Source organism: Lolium rigidum, chromosome 4 (assembly GCF_022539505.1).
Source record: "Lolium rigidum isolate FL_2022 chromosome 4, APGP_CSIRO_Lrig_0.1, whole genome shotgun sequence".
Taxonomy (NCBI): Eukaryota; Viridiplantae; Streptophyta; class Magnoliopsida; order Poales; family Poaceae; genus Lolium; species Lolium rigidum.
The window spans coordinates 50,139,187-50,143,906 of NC_061511.1; positions in this window are offsets into that span (position 1 = coordinate 50,139,187).

Here is a 4,720-nt window from a genome sequence, read left to right on the forward strand (position 1 = left end):
GGGACTAAAAATATCATGCTCATCAAAACCAGCTTCCCCAAGCTTAGAATTTTCCATATCATTAGCAACAATGGTGTTCAAAGCGTTCATACTAATATCATTGCTACTAGCATGCAAATAAGATTCCATAGGTCTTTTAATTTTCGCAGCAAACAATCCATGTCTTAACTCAGGAAATAGAATAAGAAGCTCACTGTTGCTTTCCATTATGCCTAACTAGTGTAAACAAGAAATCAAAAGATGCAATTGCAGGATCTAAAGGAAATAGCTTCGAGCACTTACAACGGCACAGAAAATAACTTAGTTACCTGGGACCGGAGTATGAGTGCCTTTTACCTTTCCTCCCCGGCAACGGCGCCAGAAAATAGCTTGATGTCTACTCACGCTTCTTTTCCTGTAGATAGTGTTGGGCCTCCAAGAGCATAGGTTTGTAGAACAACAGCAAGTTTTCCCTTAAGTGGATCACCCAAGGTTTATCGAACTCAGGGAGGAAGAGGTCAAAGATATCCGTCTCAAGCAACTCTGCAATCACGATACAAGAAGTCTCTTGTGTCCCCAACACACCTAATACACTTGTCAGATGTATAGGTGCACTAGTTCGGCGAAGAGATAGTGAAATACAAGTAGTATGGATGAATATGAGTGGTAATAGCAATCTGAATAAAATATGGCAGCGAGTAAACATGCAACAGAACAGTAAGTAAGCGGTGTTTGCAATATTGGAAACAAGGCCTAGGGATCATACTTTCACTAGTGGACACTCTCAACATTGATCACATAATAAATAATAACTTCTCTCATTTGTGCTACATACACTTTTTTGTTAGATGACAAACACCATTCATTGTGTAGGGCTACAAGAGCTCCCTCAAGCCGGAGTTAACAAGCGCCACAACATTCGGCATTCATATTTAAGTAAGCTTAGAGCATAATAGATCTTTGCAAAATAAACCAAGAACTAACATAGCATACACACTGTCCACATTACACTATGAAAGGAGGAATATATCACATCAATACTATCATAATGATAATTAACTCCACAACCTACAAGAGATCATGATCATAGCCTACGACAAGAACCACATGATGCACACACTGGCACCTTTACACCATGCAGGAGGAATAGACTACTTTAATAACATCACATGAGTAGCACATAGACTAGTAGCGATACAAAGCTCATCATATGGATCTCAATTATGCAAAGCAATTCAAGGGATCATTGTATTGGAGTACAGAGAGAGAGATTAACCACATAGCTACCGGTACAGCCCTTAGCCTCGGGGGAGAACTACTCCCTCCTCATCATGGGAGCAGCAGCGTTGATGGAGATGGCGGTGGTGTCGATGGAGAAGCCTTCCGGGGGCACTTCCCCGTCCCGGCGGCGTGCCGGAACGAGACTCCTGTCCCCGGATCTTGGCTTCGCGATGGCGGCGGCTCTGGAAGGTTTCTCGTACCGTGGCTTTTCCGTATCGAAGATTTAGGTCAGGGGGCTTCTTATAGGCGAAGAGGCGGAGTCGGAAGGGCTACGGGGGGCCCACACAGTAGGCCGGCACCCCCCCTCTGGCCACGCCGCCTTATTGTGTGGGGCCCCTGTGGCCCCCCTCTGGTTCCTCTCGGGTGTTCTGGAAGCTTCGTGGAATTCTAAGATGCTGGGCGTTGATTTCGTCCAATTCCAAGAATATTTCCTTACTAGGATTTCTGAAACCAAAAACAGCAGAAAACAGGAACTGGCACTTCGGCATCTTGTCAATAGGTTAGTTCCGGAAAATGCATCAAAACGATATAAAGTATGAACAAAACATGTAGGTATTATCATAAAACAAGCATGGAACATCAGAAATTATAGATACGTTGGAGAGGTATCAAGCACCTATAAAACCCATTGTCATATTCTCCCCTAGGTTGAATCTGCCGCACCTCCTTCCTAGCACGTTTCTTTGCCTTTTCTCCATGAAAAGTTCAAGTCTTGTAGGACGGTGTGAACCAAAACTTGAGCAGGTGATTACTTATAGTTTCCTTATCATGTGGCTTTTGGTTAGCACACTTACTACAAGGGCACCAAACTGTTCTAATTCTGCTAGGGATGTCAAACGCCCTATCCACAAACTGCTCGGTCTATTGTCCACATTCATCAGTATAGTTCCACTGACTGATTCTGCCATCGTACATCCAGTCATGATTATCCATTCTCTAATCAGCACCAAAATAGACACACATAGAATTAATATCAAATAGAAATTAAATGCATCATTTTTTATTTTTTACGCATGCATCAACCCAAATCTCTACTACGTGGGCTCCTAGCATCCGCCGGATCCGTAGATTGAGTACGTTCTCCCTGCTCTACCCTGATCCGAGACAAAATTTCGACAGCACCTCCCCGCTGCTCTCCCGATACACGTCTCGGTAAAAAGCCGAGAGAGATGTGCATCCGGAGAACAAGGGGGAGGCGCTACCGAAATCCTATCTCAGATCGAGGTAGAGTAGGGAGGACGTACCCAACTATGCATCTGCTGGTGGTCCCAATAAATGTTGTAAGAGTTACGGTTCATAATATGCAAGACCACTAATGCATATTTATCCGCGTAACCCTCACGGTCGGGAAGAGACGCCTAGGTATCGCGACATACTTGGTGATCTAGATACAAAAAAACCTAGGTACATATAAAGGTGGGAGGGAGATTTATACCCTAGACGCGTGATAGAATCATCGAAGAAGATCCGGGACGCCCAGAAAATACCCCCACAACACCGCCCCCTGTGTCCACCTCGAAGCATCGCCTGCATAGTGAGAAAATAAAATAGTCATGTAAGTGAACACGGATTTTTTACAATAGTGGTATAACAATATTACTTCACCATAAAGAATTAAAGTGGAAAAAATAATGTATTTGACCAATTTTACTTAAAATTTCCTTGCAACACATTATCTCATTTTTGCTATATGAGCCTACCTTTAACATATCCGAATCATAAACACCTTTTTCAAAACTAAAATCCTATTTCTAATTTATACTACAATAAAATCTTAGGGATTTCTATTTTCGTGCCCTCAGGTCCTTAGTTGTACTCAGTTTTCCCCAGCTCCGTAGTTTTTCCTTAGTTTTCCCCAAGCCCTTGTCTAAACTCGTAGAAGGAGCTCGGACGGAAGGAATCCGTTAAGTTGACCGTTCCGTGCTGACGAGTGGGGTCGTGTCGTTTGTGGGGTCGCGTCGTGTGGGACCGCGTCATGTGGGGCTGGTACGAAGGGACCGCGTGGGACAGAACGAGACCGTGTTTGTGTGGCCGTAGCGTGTGGGGCCGTAGCGTGTGGAGCCGTGTGGGTCCGGGACGGGGGCACGAGTGGTTTCTGTCTCTTTCGCCCAGATTAGCAGTTTTCAATGTACATTTTTCCTCTCTCTCGCTCGATCTCATTCATATTTGATAGCCCAAATTGGTAGCAAATCTAGAGCAGCTTCTCCTTCTGTTTTTTAACGCCATTCATTTCTTTATGCCTTCGTTTTTACCCAATCGGGTAGGAAATCTAGGGCACAAATCCAGAGAGAAAATATAGGATAAGCTGCATACAGCAACCAGCATAGCATAGATATATTCAGGACAGATCCAAAAGTAGTACCGATAGATCCAACATAAGCTACATTTTAGATGAATTTAAGTTGCTCTACAGATAGAGCAGTCACATACAGAGAGTGCACTAGGCACGTTCAACGCCTCCAGGTAGCGCCTGTGACTCGCTTGGAGGTTGCGCATGTGAATCCCAAGTGCTTTGTGTTTGGCCATGAACGCATGCACGTTCACGGTCGTTCCAACTCTAGCGCCACATCTGCCAATGGATTCAGCATGGTTCACCAGGGAGTTCAATTCGGTGGCGCGGAGCTTCCTGTTGCAGAAGGGGCACTTGTAAATGCCTCGAGCAAAGGGGCCATCGTAATGGCCGGACTGCAGCCTCCTGAGGACGTGACGAGTCTTGGTGTGGAAGGACTCGTCGTTGTTGTCGACGTCGGCCGCTTCTGCACTCGTCACGTAGCACCAAAGATCCTGCAAAAAACACGGAGTCAATTGCAACGATGATGGAACAGAGTGAACAAAAAATCATGCATGATAATATGGGCTCGAAAAAAAGAGGTAGCCTCAGTTACATTGGACACACTTATATCCAGGATTTGAGTCAGCAAACCAAAGATCATGCACAACAAATTTGTACACACCAATTGTTTACTGACCAAACCCTAAATCAATTTGTGCGCAAATATTCATCATCATCGGCACAAATCTTAAACAAAAGTAAATCACAAACACTAATAACGCAAGATCTAACACAAAAGGATTGAACTAGGAACAGACGAACAGTAATAACGCAAGATCTAACACAAAAGGATTGAACTAGGAACAGACGAACAGTAATAACGCAAGATCTAACACAAAAGGATTGAACTAGGAACAGACGAACCCTAATAACGCTAGATCTAACACAAAAGGATTGAAATGAGATAAGAACAATGGAACAAAGGATTACCTCCGGCTCGTTGTCGACGATGCTGGTGTCGTAGGGGTTCTCCGGCGCGTCGTACAGCACTGGTTCGTACGGGTCCCAAGCGACGGGGGCCTGGACGGTGGCGGCGGCCGATGCACCGGCTGCTACGTTGGAAGCAGCGACAGGGGCCTGGACGGGGGCGGCGGCCGATGCGCCGGCTGCTACGTTGGAAGCAGCGAC